General features: G+C 36.3%; 1 long non-coding RNA gene across 5 annotated transcripts in view; it reads right to left on the reverse strand.

Annotated features, from left to right (window-relative positions):
• LOC103783860 (uncharacterized) overlaps nt 1–20,895 on the reverse strand; it is a 189,665-nt gene that overhangs the window by 66,645 nt on the left and 102,125 nt on the right. Inside the window, exon 4 of one of the 5 annotated variants that reach the window (XR_008620849.2) lies at nt 12,083–13,759. The exons of the other annotated variants lie outside the window; for them this stretch is intronic. This is a non-coding gene — a long non-coding RNA (uncharacterized LOC103783860). Of the gene's footprint in view, nt 1–12,082; nt 13,760–20,895 lie in introns of those variants that run through there. 5 annotated transcript variants of the gene reach the window in all.

The raw sequence follows: 20,895 nt of genomic DNA on the forward strand, positions 1-20,895 counted from the left end.
TAAAAAACAAAAAAACAAAAAACCAAGGTACACAGGCAACAAATAGCACGATTAATGGAATGGTACCTCACATCTCAATACAAATGTTGAATGCAAATGGCCTAAATGCTCCACTTAAAAGATACAGAACTGCGGAATGCGTAAGAATTCACCAACCAACCATCTGCTGCCTTCAAGAGACTCACCTAACACATAAGGACTCACATAAACTTAAAGTAAAGGGTTGGAAAAAGGCACTCCATGCAAATGGACACCAAAAGCAAGCAGAAGTAGCTATTCTTATACCAAACAAAACAAATTTTAAAGCAATAGCAGTTAAGAGAGACAAAGAGGGACATTATATAATGGTAAAAGGCCTTGTCCAACAGGAAAATATCACAATCCTAAACATATATGGACCTAACACTGGAGTTCCCAGATTAATAAAACAATTACTAGTAGACCTAACAAATGAAATAGACAACAACACAATAACAGTGAGTGGCATCAATATTCCACTGACAGCACTAAACAGGTAATCAAGACAGAAATTCAACAACAACAAAAAAAAATAGATTTAAACTATACCTTGGAACAAATGGACCTAACAGATATATACAGAACATTCCATCCGATAACAGCAGAATTCACATTCTATTCAACGGCACATGGAACTTTCTTCAATTAGACCATATCATAGGTCACAAAATGATCCTCAATATACTTAAGAAAACTGAAATTACATCGAGCACTCTCTCACACCACAGTGGAATAAAACTGGAAGTCAACTCCAAAAGGAACCTTCCAACCCACGCAAACACATGGAAATTAAATAACCTGCTCCTGAACAATCCAATGATCAGGAGCAAAAACAAAATCAAAATGGAAATTAAAAAGTTTTCAAACTGAACAACAATAGTGACACAACCTATCAAAACCTCTGGGATACAGCAAAAATGGTGCTAAGAGAAAAGTTCACAGCCCTAAACACCTACATCAGAAAGACTGAAAGAGCACAAACTGACAATCTAAGGTCTCACCTCAAGGAACTAGAGAAACAAGAAGAAACCAAACTCAAACCCAGCAGAAGAAAGGAAATACCCAAGATCAGAGCAGAAGTAAATGAAATTGAAACAAAAAAAAATAGAAAGGATAAATGAAACAAAAAGCTGGTTCTTTAACAAGATACATAAAATTGATAGACCATTAGCAAGATTAACCAAGAAAAGAAGAGAGAAAACCCAAATAAGCTCAGTAAGAAATGAAATGGGAGCTATTACAACTGACACCACAGAAATACAAAAGGATCATTCAAGGCTATTATGAACACATTTACACACATAAACTAGAAAACCTAGAAGAGATGGATTAATTCCTGGAAAAATACAACCCTCCTAGCTTAAATCAGAAATAATTAGATACCCTGAAATAACCAATAAAAAGCAGTGGGATTGAAATGGTAATTTAAAATTACCAACATAAAAAAGTTCAGGACCAGATGAATTCACAGCATAAGTCTACCAGACATTCAAAGAAGAATTGGTACCAATCCTATTGACACTATTCCAAGAGAGAGAAAGAGGGAACCCTCCCTAATTCATTCTATAGAGCTAGCATCACCCTAATACCAAAACCAGAAAAGAAAATAACCAAAAAAGAAAACTACAGACCAATATTCCTGAAGAACATAGATGCTAAAATCCTTAAAAATATACTAGCTAATTGAATCCAATAACATATCAAAAAGATAATCCACCACGATCAAGTGAGTTTCATACCAGGGATGCAGGGATGGTTTAATATATGCAAGTCAATAAATGTGATACACCACATAAACAGAATTAAAAACAAAAATCACATGATCATCTCAATAGATGTAGAAAAAGCATTTGACAAAATCCAGCATCCTTTATGATTAAAACTCTCAGCAAAATTGGCATACAAGGGACATACCTAAATGGAATAAAAGCCATCTATGACAAACCTATAGCCAACATAACACTGAATGGGGAAAAGTTGAAAGCATTCCCTCTGAGAACTGGAACAAGACAAGGATCCTCACTCTCACCACTCCTCTTCAATACAGTGCTGGAAGTCCTAGCAATCAGCTAAGAGAAAGAAAGGGAATCCAAATTGGTAAAGAGGAAGTCAGGAATTCAACCCCTTTTACAATAGCTGCAAAAATAAAATAAAATACTTAGAAATATACCTAAACACGGAGGTGAAAGACCTCTACAAGGAAAACTATGAAACACTGCTGAAAGAAATCACAGACGACACAAACAAATGGAAACACAACCCATACTCATGGATGGGTAGAATCAATATTGTAAAAATGACCATAGTGCCAAATGCAATCTATAAATTCAACACAATTCTCATCAAAATATCACCATCATTCTTCACGGAATTCGAAAAAACAATTTTAAAATTCATAAAAAGAGCCCACATAGCCAAAGCAAGACTACGCAAAAAGAACAAATCTGGAGGCATCACATTACCTGATTTCAAACTATACTGTAAGGCCATAGTCACCAAAACAGCATCGTGCTGGTATGAAAACAATCACATAGACCAATGGAACAGAACAGAGAACTCAGAAATAAACCCAAATACTTACAGCCAACTGATCTTTGACAAAGCAAACAAAGATATAAAGTGGGGAAAGGACACCCTTTTCATCAAATGGTTCTGGGATAAATGGCTAGCCACATGTAGGAGAATGAAGCTGGATCCTCATCCCTCACCTTATTCAAAAATCAACTCAAGAAGGATTAAGGACTTAAATCTAAGACCTGAAACTATAAAAATTCTAGAAGATAACGTTGGAAAAACCCTTCTAGACATTGGCTTTGGCAAGGATTTCATAACCAAGAACCCGAAAGCAAATGCAAAAAAACAAAGATAAATAGCTGGGATCTAATTAAACTAAAGAGCTTTTGCACAGCAAAAGGAACAGTCAGCAGAGGAAACAGACAACCCACAGATTGGGAGAAAATCTTCACAATCTATACACTGGCAAAGGACTAATATCCAGAATCTACAATGAACTCAAACAAATCAGTAAGAAAAAAATAAACAATCCCATCAAAAAGTGGGCTAAGGACATGAATAGACAATTCTCAAAAGAAGATATATAAATGGCCAACAAATATGTGAAAAAAAATAATCAACATCACTAATGATCAGGGAAATGCAAATCAAAACCACAATGTGATGCCACCCAACTCCTGCAAGAATAGCCATAATAAAAAATAAAATAAAAATAAAAATTAAAAAAAAACAGTAGATGTTGGCATGGATGCGATGAACAGGGAACACTTCTACACTGCTGGTGAGAATGTAAACTAGTACAGCCATTATGGAAAACAGTGTGGAGTTTCCTTAAAGAACTAAAAGTAGAACTACCATTTGATCCAGCAATTACTCTACTGGGTATCTGCACAGAGGAAAAGAAGTCATTATACAAAAAAGATACTGCACACTTGCACATGTATGTTTATAGCAGCATAATTCACAATTGCAAAATCATGGAACCAACCCAAATGCCCATCAAGCAACGAGTGGATAAAGAAACTGTGGTGTATATATGTGTGTGTAGATATAGATAGATAGATAGATAGATAGATAGATAGATAGATAGATAGATATCTACACACACACATATATATATACACACACATATATATGTATATACACACACACACACAATGGAAGACTATTCAGCCATAAAAACGAATGAATTAATGGCATTTGAGTGACCTGGATGAGATTGGAGATTACTATTCTAAGAGAAGTAACTCAGGAATGGAAAACCACATATCATATGTTCTCACTGATATGTGAGAGCCAAGCTATGAGGACCCAAAGGCATAAGAATGATACAATGGACTTTGGGGACTTTGGGGGAAGGGTAGGAGGGGGGAAAGGGATAAAAGACTGCAAATAGAGTGCAGTGTATACTACTCAGTTGATGGGTGCAGCAAAATCGAACAAAGCCCACTAAAGAACTCACTCATGTAACCAAACACCACCTGTACCTCAATAACCTATGCAAAATTTTAAGAAAAAAAATAAAGAATTATAAATAAATAAATAAATATAAGAGGTACTTTCAGCAGGTGGCCTCTTTTGGTTCCTTTGCTGTTCCACAAGGTGAACAGAGTCATGTAGGAAAACAAAAGCATATTTGAATGCTGACTATCATTTGTTGATGATGGAACTTTAGCAAATCAAGTAATCTCCCTGAGCCTCTCTCTGTTTTCTCATTTGCCTCATTCCTTTGTCTCAGTGACAAAGGAATCTGGCTTTTTGAAAGCTGCAAAATGCTAGAGAAATACTAGTTATTATTACTATCTGCTAGTTCAAAGTGTTCAAAGAGACATACATGATTTCTATGAACATACCAGAGATAACTTTAAGAAGAGGAACAATGGGTTAATCATCTAAATGATGTAGTGGAATATGAGGGGGCTAGAACCCAACTCTCCCAAAAAAGAAATAAGCCCATACCTTACCCCTAGTATACCAAAATACTTGATATTCCATCACTGAAAATTCAATTTTCTCTAACAATTCAATTTCTCTAATAGTGTCAACACCTCAGGGCGAGCTTAGCTCTTATCACCGCATACCCGTATTTCATAATGCCTAACACAGAGTAGGTGATCAAAAAGTACTAGATAACCATGGAAAAGGGTTTGTCTCTACAAATTCCAAGTTTAAATTCCAACAGAATTGCAAGGTATGTTGAGGTTTTGTGAATCATTGACTCTTTAAATGGTTACCTACTGTAGTGGATGCTACAGTGCAATGCTCAGACCCCCACACCGGAGAACTGAAGCACACATTCCCATGGCTACAGGAGTGTTGAGTACCGGTGGTCCAGAGCTTTCACCTAAGTCCCTTCTTAGACTTGCCCTCAGCTAAAAAGAACCACCTCACCCAAAATCATACCTTCCCCCCGACCCCACACAAGGGTATAAAGGCCCAGCTTTCATGTCTTAATTTGGGCCCATTCTAAAGGACAGTCCTACTCCAGAGCTCTCTGTGGGATCAGCTGAAGTTTCTGTTACAACTTCATCAACTTCTCCCTGTACCCAATCCTGCCTCCTTCACTCTCCAATAGGTGTTGATCCCTAGATCATTCCCAAGTAAACTTCCAGCATATAAAATATTCATCTCAGGGTCAGTTTCCTGGGAAAACTCACCCGTGTTACCTATTCCTCCCATAAATACAGTTAGCTCTAATACTTCAGTTTTCAAAGAGCTTGAAATGGTGCAAAGGACACACATCCATTTCGATGAGTGAGCTCAAGTAAGAAACCATATTGGGAAACCAGGCCTGCCTTTTGTGCCATTAGAAACCCGATAACTATACCAGAAAGATGGTAATTATGGTCATGCTTTTACGAGAAAGCTTAGCTTTCATCAAACCTCTCAAATTTTTTCCTCTTATGATATATTAAGAAGACACCCAAGTTCTGAATTTTCTTGCTGTGTTTTATCAGGACAGCATGAAAATGCAATTGCTGATCAATAAGAACTAGTTTGTGGTATCTTTTCACACTGTCTCTTTGAGTCACTGGAATGTAACTGTGAAGCTGCTGGTATATTTTCCAAGCTGAGTTATTTGGCCAGTGTAACTTTACACATCGAGTAAGTGTTAAAATTGATGGGAGCAGAATCATTTTTATTGCATTCTGAGAAAAACTATTAATTTAAAGGAATAGTTTACTAAATGTCATTTATTGCATTGATTTTAATCTATAACAAGTATATACATAAATTATACTTATTTAATTACATTAAAGAAGCATCAACACACACAACCTGGAAAATACTTGATGTCAAGGGACTACTGAATAGAGAACTTCACTATTTGTGTCATTTAAAGGCAGCATACCTGGGATTCACTAAATTTAGTTCATTCATTTAACAAACGTAATTTGAGCATACTTTGTGTATTACAACTCTGTACCATCTCAAGAATGTGAACAAAATGGAAATCATGTTTACTTTTACTTTGAAAGCATTTTGCCTGACAGAGTTTGCTATTCCTGTCAATCTGCTCAACAGTTTCAATCACGAAGTAATTCCAAACCAGAAGGAAAGATGAACAAATCAAGCTTTGTGGGCTGTCCATCTTTCATGACTTTTAAAAATTCTTAATGAGAACCAAATCATCACTGGCTCTGGAACTTTATTCTCTCTCTAAAATCTTAAAGGCTGGTCACTTAGACCCTCCTTCAATCTCCTTAGAAGATTTTAAAAATCCAGTAGGAAAATATATTTTTAACTTCACAGCCCTGATTGAATATTTTTAGCAGACTCAAATCTGGGTTCCAGCAAGGTAATTTAATGGTCTCCAAGGTAAAAGAAATGTAGGGTTATTTTCTAACAGCATGGTACATTAAAAAATAAAAATTGTTCTTATGCTTGATGTAGAAGAAGATACAAACACTTTGATTACACTCAGTCATTACCTTTTTCATCTCTCTGGACAAATAAAATGTCAAGGAAATAAATATTATATATATATATATAATGATGAACAAAATGAAGATTTTATTTCCATAAAATATGAATAAATTTCATTTGAACTGGACAGTGTTGCTGAAACTTAGCCCAATATTTAATACAGAAATATGATCAGATGAGTTAATATGGATGAAAATGCTTGGTAAACCCAAAGAATTAGCAAAGATGTGTGATCATTCCTAATCAGCTGTGTGACTAATTTATGTGGTACCAAATAAGAGACTTTAAATTTTAGCTAGCACTGCAAAACCCATCCTGTAAAATCCTGCGTACTTGAATCTGAAAATGATTGATGCTGACAAATTACAGGTTCTTTCTGAATATTCTTCCAAGAGTGATATATTTTCAAAACAAGTAGGAACCAGCCAGCTTAGAAGATGACAAAAACACATAATGTGTGCTGTTAATTGCTGACATTTATATAGAGTTGACACCAGATATCGCTTATGATAGCAATTACTAATAGCAATTTGCATATCCAGAGCCCATAATGAAATTTTGCTAAATTCAATTTTTAAAATTTTATTTTCAACCTTCATGCTAATGTTCTTTTTATTAATGTGAAGTATAGAACAAGGCTTCCCAACATTTTTTATTATACACATAAAAGCTGATAATGTTTGTAGCAGTTCCCTCCTGGCCACCCTGAGGAATGAGAGAAGTGACATTTAGGCACACCTAAAACCAAAGTGGGGTACTATCTTAACATGGTCAGTTTTGCAGAGATCATCTGTTCTATAGTTCTGTAATGCAGCAAACCATGCCAAGCAAAGAATAAGTCCTAGATCTTTATAATTAAGGTAAAATCTTATTATAAAAAAATCTTAAAGTTATTTTCACATTTTTATTGAGTTAATTACAATTAATTATATATAACACATGGTTCATGGCCATGTCAGTTCTCCTTGTTGTTGGGATCAAGCCCCCCAGAATCTGGCCATAAACTGGCCCCAAAACTGGCCATAAACAAAATCTCTGCAGCACTGTAACATGTTCATAATGGCCCTAACGCCCAAGCTGGAAGGTTGTGAGTTTAAGGGAAGGAGGGCAAGGAACACCTGGCCCACCCAGGGCGGAAAACCACTTAAAGGCATTCTTAAGCCACAAACAATAGCATGAGCGATCTGTGCCTTAAGGACATGCTCCTGCTGCACGCTGCTGCTAGCCCAACCTATTCCTTTAATTCGGCCCATCCCTTTGTTTCCCATAAGGGATACTTTCAGTTAATCGAATATCTATAGAAACAATGCTAATGACTGGCTTGCTGTTAATAAATATGTGGGTAAATCTCTGTTCGGGGCTCTCAGCTGTGAAGGCTGTGAGACCCCTGATTTCCCACTTCACACCTCAATATTTCTGTGTGTGTGCCTTTAATTCCTCTAGCACCGCTGGGTTAGGGTCTCCCCAACCGAGCTGGTCTTGGCACCTTGTCTATAACACAATACTTCTATTTTGTTGTTTTGTTAGGAAACACAGGCGGCATTCTTACCAGAAAAATCTGAAAGGCAGGAGTATGTAACAAGCTGATTAACCACATTGGCTATTGCAAAAACAAAGATCTGTTACTTAATCTAAAAAGAAACTGCCCTTTTTCCCACAGTGGGTCCAAGAGCATGAGAGGATTTCCTGTGGACCAAATATGGACCATTCTGAAAAACAGTCTGAAGTTGTTTGAAATCTTACCCAAGAAAATCCTACCCTGAAAGGAAGAGCAAGAAGACACCAACAGAGGTCTTGAAAAAAGGGACCACATGAGAACTAGGGGCTGAAGGGGTAGTCCCTTCCAGCAGCCCAGGGCTAGAAGAGCCCCCAAGGGGAGGCTCAAATAGCCCACAAAAGTGTCCACAAGGTAAGGGCAGCTATAAATGCCTGTCAGGCCCATATATGCATCATATATACGCATCCTGCGTCACTGCTGAATCAACACCATCCTGTGTCACTGCTGAATCAAATTAGAATATCTGGGACCTTCCCCTCCCCACCAACTCCACAGCTAGCAAATGGAAGAGGCTGGGAGGCAGAAACGAAGCTTCTTACCCCTAGTCCTCAACAGCAGCCTTAGGTTCTTGATGGGGTGAAGGGAGATTTGAGATTAAGTCACACTAAGAATTTTCATCATTGTTGAACATCAGACATTCTGTTTTCTGAGTTGAGACTATCTGTAGCTTTAAGTGATGTTAGGACTATTACCTAAAAAATCACCAAAAAAGTCCTGAGACCTGCCTAGGTTTCATCCTGGGGAGGGAATTATAGTCACCCCCAGTGAGCATACATTAAAAGACCATGAGGGATAAAAAATTAACTTGTGCTTATTCATGTTATAGATTATACAGAAATTTGCTTAAAATAGAACATCTGTAAATGCTGCCTTTTCATGTTTACCTTAAACTTTATGAATCTGCTCTGAGTGGCATACCAAAAATCTGGCCTTTTCAGGACATTTTATAAGAGGAATCCAAGTTTCAAAGTTGTCTGAGAATGTAATTGACCATCTGGAAGAACCAAAAATGAAATCAAAGTCTACATGAGATAAGAAAATCTTCAGGCAAACTCAGGACCTGAAGTCAATTTCAAAAAAAAAAAGAAAATATGGAATTTAAGTTATCAAAGAACATATAAACTAGAAAACAAAGCTACATATCTCATGAAAAATCAGAAAATTACTTCAAGCTATCAAAATTATGACCTAAAAATATTGCAAATAGAAAAAAAAATGGTTGTTAGAGCAATGATACATCTAATTTTTTTACCTGCAAAATTTCTTTCTTTTGAAATTTCATAAGTTCCCTGCTGTCAAGTAAAGACTAATTTAGTAATGATGCTAAAAGAATATGAAGCTTTCTATTCAGGTTTTCAAAAAGCTTTTTTATTTTGACTTTATATAAAATGAATTTTTGGAGAGAAGTCTGGGATTTTATAGGAGTGACTTCTTCTTTGTGTACAATGGTATTGACTGACCAATTGGCTTAAGAAAACATGGATGATAAGTTAGTATGGAAGAAAAAGAAAATCAAGGAGAGACAGATAATGTAGACTATTTTCAAAGCAACCTTGTACTTTTTAAAAATCACTTATTTTTAATTATGATAAAATATAAATAACATAAATTTTACTATTTTAATCTTTTATAAAAAATTTTTAGAGACACCATCTCTCTCTGTCACCCAGGCGGGAGTGCAGTGGCAGGATCATAGCTCACTGCAGCCTTGATCTCCTGGGCTCAAGCAATCCTCCTGCATCAGCTTCCCAAGTAGCTAGAACTGCAGACACAGGCCACCACACCCAGCTAGTTTTTCTAGTTTTTGTGGAGACTGAGCCCTGCTCTGTTGCCCAGATTGGTCTCAAACTCCTGGGCTCAAGTGATCCTCCCATCTCAGTCCCAAAGTGTTGGGATTACAGATTACAGGCATGAGCCACTGCACCTGCCTTCTGTTTTAACCGTTTTTTTGTTTTTCTTTTTTGTTTTTGTTTTTTAATGGAGTCTCGCTATGTCGCCAGGCTATAGTGCGGTGGTGCGATCTCGGCTCACTGCAACCTCCACCTCCCGGGTTCAAGCGATTCTCCTGCCTCCACCATCTGAGTAGCTGGGACTACAGGCACGCACCACCATGCCCAGCTATTTTTTGTATTTTTAGTAGAGACGGGATTTCAACGTGTTGGCCAGGATGGTCTCAATCTCTTGACCTCATGATCTGCCCACCTCAGCCTCCCAAAGTGCTGGCATTACAGGCATGAGCCAGGGCACCTGGCCTATTTTAACCATTTTAAGTATACATTTCAGTGGCACTAAGTACATTCACATTGTTGTACCTCCAATATCACCATCCATCCACAAAACAATTTTCATCTTGCCAATCTCAAACTCTACCCATTAAACACTATCTCCCCATTCCTCCCTCCCCTTAACTCCTGACACCCACCATTCTACTCTCTGTCTCTATGAATTTGACTACTCTAAGTGCCTCATATGTGTGGAATCATATAGTATTTGTCCTTTTCTGTCTGACTTATTTTGTTTAGCATAACGTCCTCATGGTTTATTCATGTTATAGAATGTGTCAGAATTTTCATCCTTTTTAAGGCTGACTAATATTCCACTATATTTGTATACTACATTCCATTTATTCATTTATCCATCGTGGACACTTAAGTTGCTTCCACTTTTTGGACTACTGTGAATAATGCTGCTAAGAACATGAGTTTACGTATATCTATTCAAAATCTGCTTTCACTTATTTGGGGTATATACCCAGAAGTGGAATGGCTAGATCATATGGTAATTCTATTTTTTATTTTTGAGGAACTGCCATATTGTTTTCCACAGCAGCTACACTACTTTACATGCCCACCAGCAGTGCACAAGGGTTGCAATTTCTCTACACCCTCACCAATACTTGTTTTCTGTTTCTTTTTCTTTCATAATAGCTATCCTAATGGGTGTGAAGTGATATTGCATTATGGCTTTGATTCATATTGCCCTAATGATTTCCTAGTGATGTTAAATATCTTTTCATGTGCCCATTGGCCACTCATATATCTTCTTTGGAGAAATGTCCATTCAAGTCCATAAAGCAACCTTGTACTTTATTCTTTGTTAACTCTACAAATGATACCATATTAATGTTTTTAAAAATTGATGTTTTCAGCAATCACCACATCTATCTAGCAGCATAAAACAGTTCAAATTTCAGATCCTTTTTTTTAATTTTTCATTTATTGTAGTACTAGTATGCAAGCTTCTTTACAAAGAAAAAAATACCAACCTAGCTACTTTGGGATGCTGTTCAGCTCTGTGCTTGTAGATCTACACAACCACACAGACAATTAAGTGTAGAAGGCACTCTATCATGTCAGATGATACAGAGCGACACTGTCCAATATAATAGCTATAAACCTCATATAATTATTGAGCACTTAGAATATGGCTAATCCCAATTGAGATGTTTTATAAGTATAAAATTTACATCAGATTTCAAAGATTTAGTGCTATGGTTTAGCTGTGTTTGCACCCAAATCTCATCTTGAAGTATAATCCCCATAATCCCCACGTGTTGTGGGAGGGACCCAGTGGGAGGTAATTGAATCATGGGGTCGGTTTCCCCCATGCTGTTCTCATGATAGCGAGTGAGTTCTCATGAGATCTAATAGTTGTATAAGCATCTGGTATTTCCCCTGCTGGCACTCATTCTCTCTCCTGCCACCCTATGAAGAGATGCCTTCTTCCACCATGATTGTAAGTTTCCTGAGGCCTTCCCAGCCATGTGGGACTGTGAGCCAATTAAACCTCTTTTCTTTATAAATTACCCAGTCTGGGGTATTTCTTCATAACAGCATGAAAATGAACTAATACACTTAGTATTTTATAAGTAATGTAAAATATCTCAATAGTTTTTAAACTGATATGTTAAAATAATATTTTAGATGTACTGAGTTCAATAAAACATGTAATTAGATTTAATCTCACCTGTTTCTTTTTACCACTTTAATGTGGCCATTGGAAAATTTTAAATGACATATGTGACTCTGATTTATGGCTCACATTCTGTTTCTACTGGACTGTAGATATAAATAATTGTGACTAAGTAGACCACTTCTATGATAGTGGATATACAAGTTAACTCAGAATTAGAAAATTTTCCATGTAATTCAAATTGTTTTTCAAAAACAAATTCTTTTCATTATTAGTATATTATATTGTCCAGAATTATCTAGGTGAATGCCATTATTCTATATTCAAATTTTTTAGTATAAACACTGCCTCTTGCATTTAAGTTTACCTCATGGGAATTTCTATGCCTGTTCAGAAATAAATTGTTGGAAACTCTTTTTAGTATAGTGGTAGAAGGGCAAAAAAGAGACAAACTCTCTCCATCAAGCCCCTTTTTTAAATATCATTTCAACTTTTATTTTAGATTCAGGGAATACATGTGCAGGTTTGTTACATGGGTATATTGTGTGAGGTTTGGGATACCAATGATCCCACCACCCAGGTAGTAAGCATAGTACCCAACAGGTAACTTTTCAACCCTCGCCCTCCTCCCTTTCTCCCTTCTAGTAGTCCTCACAGTCTACTGTTCTCATCTTTATGTCCATGTGTACCCAATGCTTAGCTCCCACTTGTAAGTGAGGACATGCAGTATTTGATTTTTTGTTCCTGAATTAACTCACTTAGGACAATGGCCTCCTGTTGCATCCATGTTGCTGGAAATGACATGATTTCTTTATTTTATGGCTGCATAGTATTCCAAGATGTATATGTACTACATTTTCTTTATCCAGTCTACCACAGATGGGCATCTGGGTTGATCCCATGTCTTCACTATTGAACATACTAGTATGTGTCTTTTTGGTAGAAAAAATTTATTTTCCTTTGGGTACATACCCAATAATGGAATCACTAGGTCGAAAAGGAGTTCTAAGTTCTTTGCAAAATCTCCAAATTGTTTTCCATAGTGGCTGAAATAATTTGCATTCCCACCAACAGTGTATAATCATTCCTCTTTCTCTGGAGCCTCACCAGCATCTTTTTTTTTTAACTGCTTAATAATAGCCATTCTGACTAGTATGAGATGGCATCTCATTGTGGTTTTGATTTGTATTTCTCTGATTAGTGATGTGAGCATTTTTTCCTATATTTGTTGTCCGCTCATCAAGCCCTTTTATAATGGCATTAATCCATTCATAAGGGTAGAGTCCTCATTACCTAAACACTTCCCAAAACTCCCCACCTCCCAACACTATTGCACTGCAGATAAAGCTTTCAACACATGGGTTTTGGAGGACATATTCACATTATAGCAGTGAAGGACACAAAGGAGGGCTACGATTATTAATTTATTTAAAGATAATTTTTAAAAACTGAGGCAAATCAGTTATGGTGTTAAATTTATGTGACAAAAAATATTTTGTCAGTATTATTTGAAGTATTTCTAATTTTATTGATATAAAATCAAACTTATATTGGTAAATTCTCTTTCCCTTCTAACTTGTAAGAGCAAGTTATTGTTAAGAAATAGAAATAATTACAAGCTACACTTTTTCAGTCAGACTGGTAATACATTTTCTTTCAGCCTATTATCTGAGAAATGTTATGAAATCTTCAAACCCAATATTAACTAGATTTGTCTTTAAGATATATTTTGCAAACAACAATCAACTTTTGATTCAGGGAAGTTTCTCTAAACTTTCTTCTTATTCAGGATATCTGCTTCTGTCACAGCCTTCTTTCTTTCACTGCTTTCTGCAATAATAAGATCATCCTATAAGCTCTGTGAGCTGAAAATAAATGTATTCCTGAGGTAATCCTCTCTGGTCCCAGGTTTCTAATTAAAACATGGTACTCTGGTGTGCCTCTATTTATAATCAGAGAACTAAGAATTTATTGACAAAGGCTCTCCATTCCCTAATGCCCCCAGCCCTCCACACACAATTAAAATAAATAAATAAGATTTTTTTAAAGCAACGGGAGGCAGGGTGTTTTGAAAGTGTTTAAAATAACTGTAAATGTTCATGCATGCCAGTACCAACACACTTCACACCTCTTTGCTTTTTATTGCAACAGCACCTTTCACCAGGGAATCTGAAATTCTTTAGACATTTACACTTCACCTCACCAATGCACACCGACTTTGCTAGATCTCGCATTTCCTACTCAATTGCTGCTCAACCTGTCTCTCCATTTCTCTCCCTTCACCTTCCCTTCCTCTTACCTACTTCAAATTCAGTGTGCCTGAGCCTGAGTCTTAGCATAACAGAGAAACATCTCTCCTCATTTGGAACATCCTGAATCCAAGACAATGTTTATAAGTTCAGAATTGATTGAATTGTGAATGTTTTACATTATCTGCATTTTAAAATCTATCCTATGTCCATTAAGTAAATAGATTATATAATCAGCTGCTGATTTAATTATTTTGTTAGTTGTTACATTGGCATCGTGAAGCTCTTTCAAAACCTTCTGCAGTGGTTCCACCAAATCCTAATATCAAGTACATACTGAATTTACAAACAATTCTAAAAGAAAATTAATCAAAAAATCCTTGTGGTTCCATACATTGAAACAGAATAAACACAAAGCCCTTTGTACACAAGGCTGCCTTCCTAACCAACACTTAGTACAAGTAGGTGAACTACTTTAATTACCCAGAAAATTCCTTTTTAAAATGTGATTGCTATATTTGAAAGAAAAAAAAATAACAATTTACAGATCTTAGTACTCTAAATACAATGTTTTGTGAAAACAGGTAATTTTTATGTTTGTGGATTAACCAGGCTGGTTTTTAAATTGTACTCTACAGATCAGAAGCGATCAGTGAGAACCTCTCTTTCTACATGTAGTGCTGCCGCTGGGAAGAAATCGGTCATCATGAATATTCATTGGACACCACTAAGTGCTACACCAGACTGAGATGGAGAAGGAGAAAGAGAAATGGTCCATCAAATTAGAAGAAAAGCCTTTTTCATGATTTATGAAAAAGAGAACTATTAAACCTTATGCACTACAAGATTTTATGTCTTTTATGTCAACTTATGAATAACTTTTCCTCTGCAATATTCCAATTTTATTTTCCCTTTAATAATACAACTTTTAAGTACTAAGGATACATAAGATACTTTGTATTAATGATGCTTAGTCAGTCATGGATGCCTGACTTATTAAGGAATACTCAAAATATTCAAATATTTATGTTAGTAAATCTGCTTCAGACTACAAGGAAGAGTTGCTATCTGACTGCTTATGCAATGCTGCTCTGTCCACTACCTTCCTGTCTTTTTTTAAATTAGGTTCTATTGCCCAACTTGCCTGTTTTAAACATTTAGCCAATGTCCTTGAAGTGTTTTCATCATTATCAAGTAAAAATCTGAAAATGAGAATAGTATTAGTATTAGTATCTACAGCTCTCTATTTTTGTCTTTAACTTATCATGCACCTATTTCGTGCTATTATATATATTCAGTATCTTGCATATAACCTTATTTAAAGAGTATAGCATCATTGTAAAGCAGATACATTAAGGTGTCTGTTTTACAGATGAAGAAATCGAGGTTCAGCAAGGACTTGCTCAAAGTCACACAACTGGCAAGTGACAGAGACTGGATATGAACTGAGTCAGACTCCAAATTTTGACTCAAAAAAGACACTACCTTTGTGCTCTATAAAGTGCATTCATTAGGGCCTTTATCATGCCAGTCTATCAGCAATTGTGTTCCCCCTGGCTCGGAGCCTTTCCTCCACACTTCAATCAAATAGAAATCCCTCATTGCAGTTGAGAACTAAGTGGAGTTACTGGCCCAAATCATTCAGGTTAGCTCTATGGATAGTTTCCAAGTTGACCAAATCGTAACTGACCTGTTGAGAGACACAGGTGATTCAGGAGATAATTCTTTTCATACTATACTGGGAGGTGAATGGTAAAAAATACCATAGGATGAGGGAAACAAGGGGAAAATGAACAAAAACGATATCCATTATAACTATATAAAAAGATAAACTGGCACACCAAACATCAGTGTTATTATGAAGAACTATTCACCATCTGAATCTGACCACAGTTAGAAAACCTGCCACATCACAAGCGCCTTGGATAATAAAAACATCTATTTCAAATGTTTTCCTAAAAAGCATTTTGAAAGAATAAATAAGATTTCAAAATAGAAAAAAAAATCTAACTGCATAAACTGAACACAATGCTGAATGCTATCCTCATCCAAACTGTCTTTCCTTTATCTTACTTATCACCTTCAATATACAATAAAAGTTCAGCCACAAAATCAGCTTAGAAAGGAGAATTACCTGGCCTAACTGCATAGATTGATTTGATAGTGAGATACTTTCCTGCAAAGACATTTATGTGTTATCTGGAAGAACTTTTAGCTCTTCATTTTATGTTTTACCAGCGATTGATTTATTATAGGAAAAAGATTCAATTTTTCCTCTTATGCTCAGCAATGTGATTTTTTTAAGAAACAACAAGCCGAGCATGAGATTTCGTGTCTGTAATCCCAGCACTTTGGGAGGCTGAAGTGGGTGAACCACTTGAGCCCAGGAGTTAAAGATCAGCTTGGGCAACATGGTGAAACCCCATCTCTACAAAACACTTAGCTAGGGGTGGTGGCACATGCCTGTCATCCCAGCTACTTGAGAGGCTGAGGTGAGAGGATCATCTGAGCCCAGAAGATCAAGGCTGCAGTGAGCCATGATTGTGCCACTGCACTCCAGCCTGGGTGACAGAGATAAGAGCCTGTCTCAAAAGAAAAAAGACATGTTCAGTTCAAATAGGAAATCAGCATCTGTGGTTTCAGCTGGATTTCCCAAGTTACAGGGTTCACCTTCTGAATATGCTGCTATTCTTCCTCTTTTTGACATGTTTCTGCACTTCCTAAGATCTCTAGCCAATAATCTTGCTCTAGAGACTACCATCTTTGAAACCTAACTCTCTCGTACTCTTACATACATTTTTGGTTTAGATGCTCATTGCCTAACTCTCAAACTAGAACTCTTGTTCTTCTTGAGCAAGAAATCTTTTCCTTCCTATTTACTTTTGTTTTTCCAAAAGCTAGCACAAAATTAGCACTTAAAAATAACTTTTGGCTAGCTGACTATTTCAAGAGTTCCAAATGACTTGGACGGAGACACAATTTTAAGTCATCAAAGGTCCATGACAACATATAAACATTGGACTGTTTCAAGACGGAGGTCTGACTGGTGGTTTTTCTTCCCTTTTTTGGTGCAATAGAATTTATATATTTAAACATTAGGTCAGTTACCTAAAATAAGTTAAACATTAGACCAGTAACCTAGAAAGAAAACTTGTTTTGAGGTTGCTAGTAATTTGGGTTCCAAGTTTAATGAGCCAATAAATCAAATGCTAAAGAACAAGATGATTGAATTTGAGAAGACAGTAGAAATAAGGATGTACCCCTTAGAGAAACAAAGAGTTCCCCTAGATAAATAGAAGAAATGGACAAGGAGCAATAGAAATGGGGCAATGAGTACAAGGCAACCTACAAAGTCTGGAAGTAGTCCTTAGGAAGTCGTTCAAGGAAGGTAAAGGGCCACAGCCTCATAGGAGTTGAAAGAGTAACTGACAAAGGACCATTAAGCCCAGAAGCTGACAAGAAAGTGAGTTGCTCAGGCAGAATGCCCAGCCCTTACTCTCAGCAAGAATGTCCAATTTCGTGTGCCCAGCAATGACACCAATTGTTCTTATTGACCTACATGCTCAGAACTTCACTTCGTTATCATCCAGCACCTCAACCACTGATTGCCCTGTGTGGACTATTTTCCTTAAACCTCATCAGCTTGTGCTAATGTACTCCAAGAAAGGGAGGTGGGACTGTGGACATCTGGTGGGTAAGGAAAATTATCAGCATATCTGGCAGGTAGGAAGAATTATTGGTACATCTGTACTGTGTGGGATGAAATGAACAAAGGGTGGTAAGATCCCTACTCTACTGGCATCAAAAACAGTTGAACCATCTATTCTCAAGTGTGGAATCCTTGAGGCTTTCAATGTAGCAATGTCTTTGCAACTTACTAGTGAGGCTACTCATCAAACATGGTAGTTTAAATATACCTGCTTTATTCTATTCCATCCTAAAATATCACCAGAATAATAACAGAATAGTAAAGGGGATAACAACAGATAAGAGATATTATAATTTTGGAAGACAGAAAGTAGATGGACCAGTGTTAACTAGCAAAGCAGAGGAAATGAAACCTAAGTGCATGGAACTGGGAAGCCACTAACAAGGAAGCTAGTTGGTGCTCCAGAATCCCAGGAAGCATGAGGAATTTGAGAAACTGCTTACTACAGAGGGTGAAGGGTGAAGAGTGGGACTAAAAACAAGAGTGTGGCTGAAAACCTATATAGAGGACAGTTATCTTCCCACCCTTTCACCCACCCCATCCAGTCAGAAAACTTCTCATACACTATTTCATCAGGAAAGGAGAGGTTTACTCTAGATAATTAAACCATCGATCTCCTTCTCCCTATCAACTTGTAAAATGCTAGAAGTCAGAAAATTGGGGAATTCTTTTCTGGAGAGCTTGATCAGCTCAAGGGAAAAGAACTAATATTGAGAGCTGGGTGTCTTCTCCCACATAAACTACTAGATCTTTGCCCAATCAATAAGCCCAGCCAGATTTTAGTGTCTCAGTCAGATTCTTAGTGCCTCACTCTTTAAATACAAACAGTAAGCCAAGCATGTTAGCCTTTTGAGGAAAGCTTCAACATGAAAGACCTAAACAAACAAACAAAAATTTTAACAAAAACAGAACTCAGCAAAGAAAAGCAATATGGAGAGAAGCAGCAGTCATTTGTAATAAATAACCTCACAGGAATTAAGAGAGCATTACAGTCATAAAACAAAGTCAGGATGCTACGTTTCAAAAAGAAAATTCAGTGAACAATAAAGCAGTCTTCAAATTTAAAATATAAAATAAAATTTTACATTTTAACAAAAGAACTGAAAGATAAAATTTTTCATTTGAGTATTTCTTATAATGTTTGAAAAATAAAGACATGAACAATAGGAGTACCACCAGAAATTACAGACAGAGAAAACAGAGGAAAAAAATCTATCAAAGAAATAAGATAATTCCCAGAATTGAAGAATATGGGTTTTCAAACTAAAAGGTTACACTGGGGGCCAAGGTGTGTCCCTTTGTAGCAGCTTTCAGATTAAAAAATCATATACAAAAGTTCAGCATAATAATAGCATCAGACTTCTCAACAGCAATACTATACTGGAAGCTAGAAGACAATGGAGCAATGCCTTCAAATATGACAGGAAATTTAGAATTCTATGCCCAGACAAACTATCAAGTGTGACAATGAATAAGACATTTTCAAAAATGTAAGTTTTCAAAAAATAAATTACCTTCCACGCATCATTCTCAGAAAGTTATAGGAAATTGTAATCCGCTAAAACAAAGTGTTTATTAAACTCTTGATATCCTTTTGACACATGAAATACCTAGAGTGATAGCCCCTCTTTTATTCTTTTTTTTTTTTTTTTTTGAGATGGAGTCTTGCTGTGTCGCCCAGGCTGGAGTGCAGTGGCACGATCTCGGCTCACTGCAAGCTCCGCCTCCCGGGGTCACGCCATTCTCCTGCCTCAGCCTCCCGAGTAGCTGGGACTACAGGCGCCCGCCACCACACCTGGCTAATTTTTTGTATTTTTAGTAGAGACGGGGTTTCACCATGTTAGCCAGGATGATCTCGATCTCCTGACCTCGTGATTCGCCCACCTCGGCCTCCCAAAGTGCTGGGATTACAGGCGTGAGCCACCGTGCCCGGCTCCTCTTTTATTCTTAATATTAATTTATGTTTTCTCTCTCCTTTGATTTTCTATTATATTAAAATTTTATAATTTTATATATTATATTTATATTACTTGATATGTTTGTCTAGCATATTAATCTTTTCAAAGAATCCAATTCAACTTCATTAATTTTCTTTTTGTTATTATTTTCTTCCTTCTTCTTACTTTAGGCTTCACTTCCTCTTCTTTTTCTGGCTGCATAAGGTAGAAACTTGCACCATTTATTTTAAACCTTTCTTCTTTTTCTAATATGAGCATTTCAAGCTATAAATTTCCCTCTAGGTACTTTTTTAGCTGCTTCCCACAAGATTAGATATATTTTCATAATAATTTATTAAGAAATATTTTCTAACTCTCCTTATGACTTCTTCTTAATAATTTATTGAAAAATATTTTCTAATTCTCCCCATTATTTCTTCTTTGACCTATGGATTACTTAGTATTATTTAATTTCCAAATAATGGATGATTTGTCAGATATATTACTGTCACTGATTTATAATTTAATTGGTTGTGGTCAGAGAATATACTCTATACAATTTCAATCTTTTGAAAATTTATTGAAATTAATTTTACGGTCTGGCATATGGTTTATCTTAGTGAATGCTCCATGTGCCTTTGAAAAAAAATTGTATATTCTACCTTGTCAATTAGATCATGTTGATTGATAGTGTTTTCCAGACCTCTATTCTTGTTTATTTATTTATTTATTTTTTGTCTAGTTAGTCTATCAGTTACTGGAAGAGAATTGTTAAAAAAATATTCAGCTATGATTTTCCTATGTTTCTGCCTGTATTTAGTTGCTCCTCTATGTCTTCAAATAGTTGTTTTTCCTATTTTGTTTAGAGTTTATTATTGTTAACTGCAGGATTAATCTGACACAAGCTGCTCCGTCATTACTAGAGGCAGAAAACTAACACTCCATTTTGAGAAAAATATTTGTATTCTAACATTTGACTCAAATTTCTAAACATATTGTTTTATTTCCCATATCTGCTCCCCACCCTCAATCCTGCCATGATATCATGAAAGGTTCTGATACCAAAATATA

Source organism: Pan paniscus, chromosome 15 (genome assembly GCF_029289425.2).
Source record: "Pan paniscus chromosome 15, NHGRI_mPanPan1-v2.0_pri, whole genome shotgun sequence".
Taxonomy (NCBI): domain Eukaryota; kingdom Metazoa; phylum Chordata; class Mammalia; order Primates; family Hominidae; genus Pan; species Pan paniscus.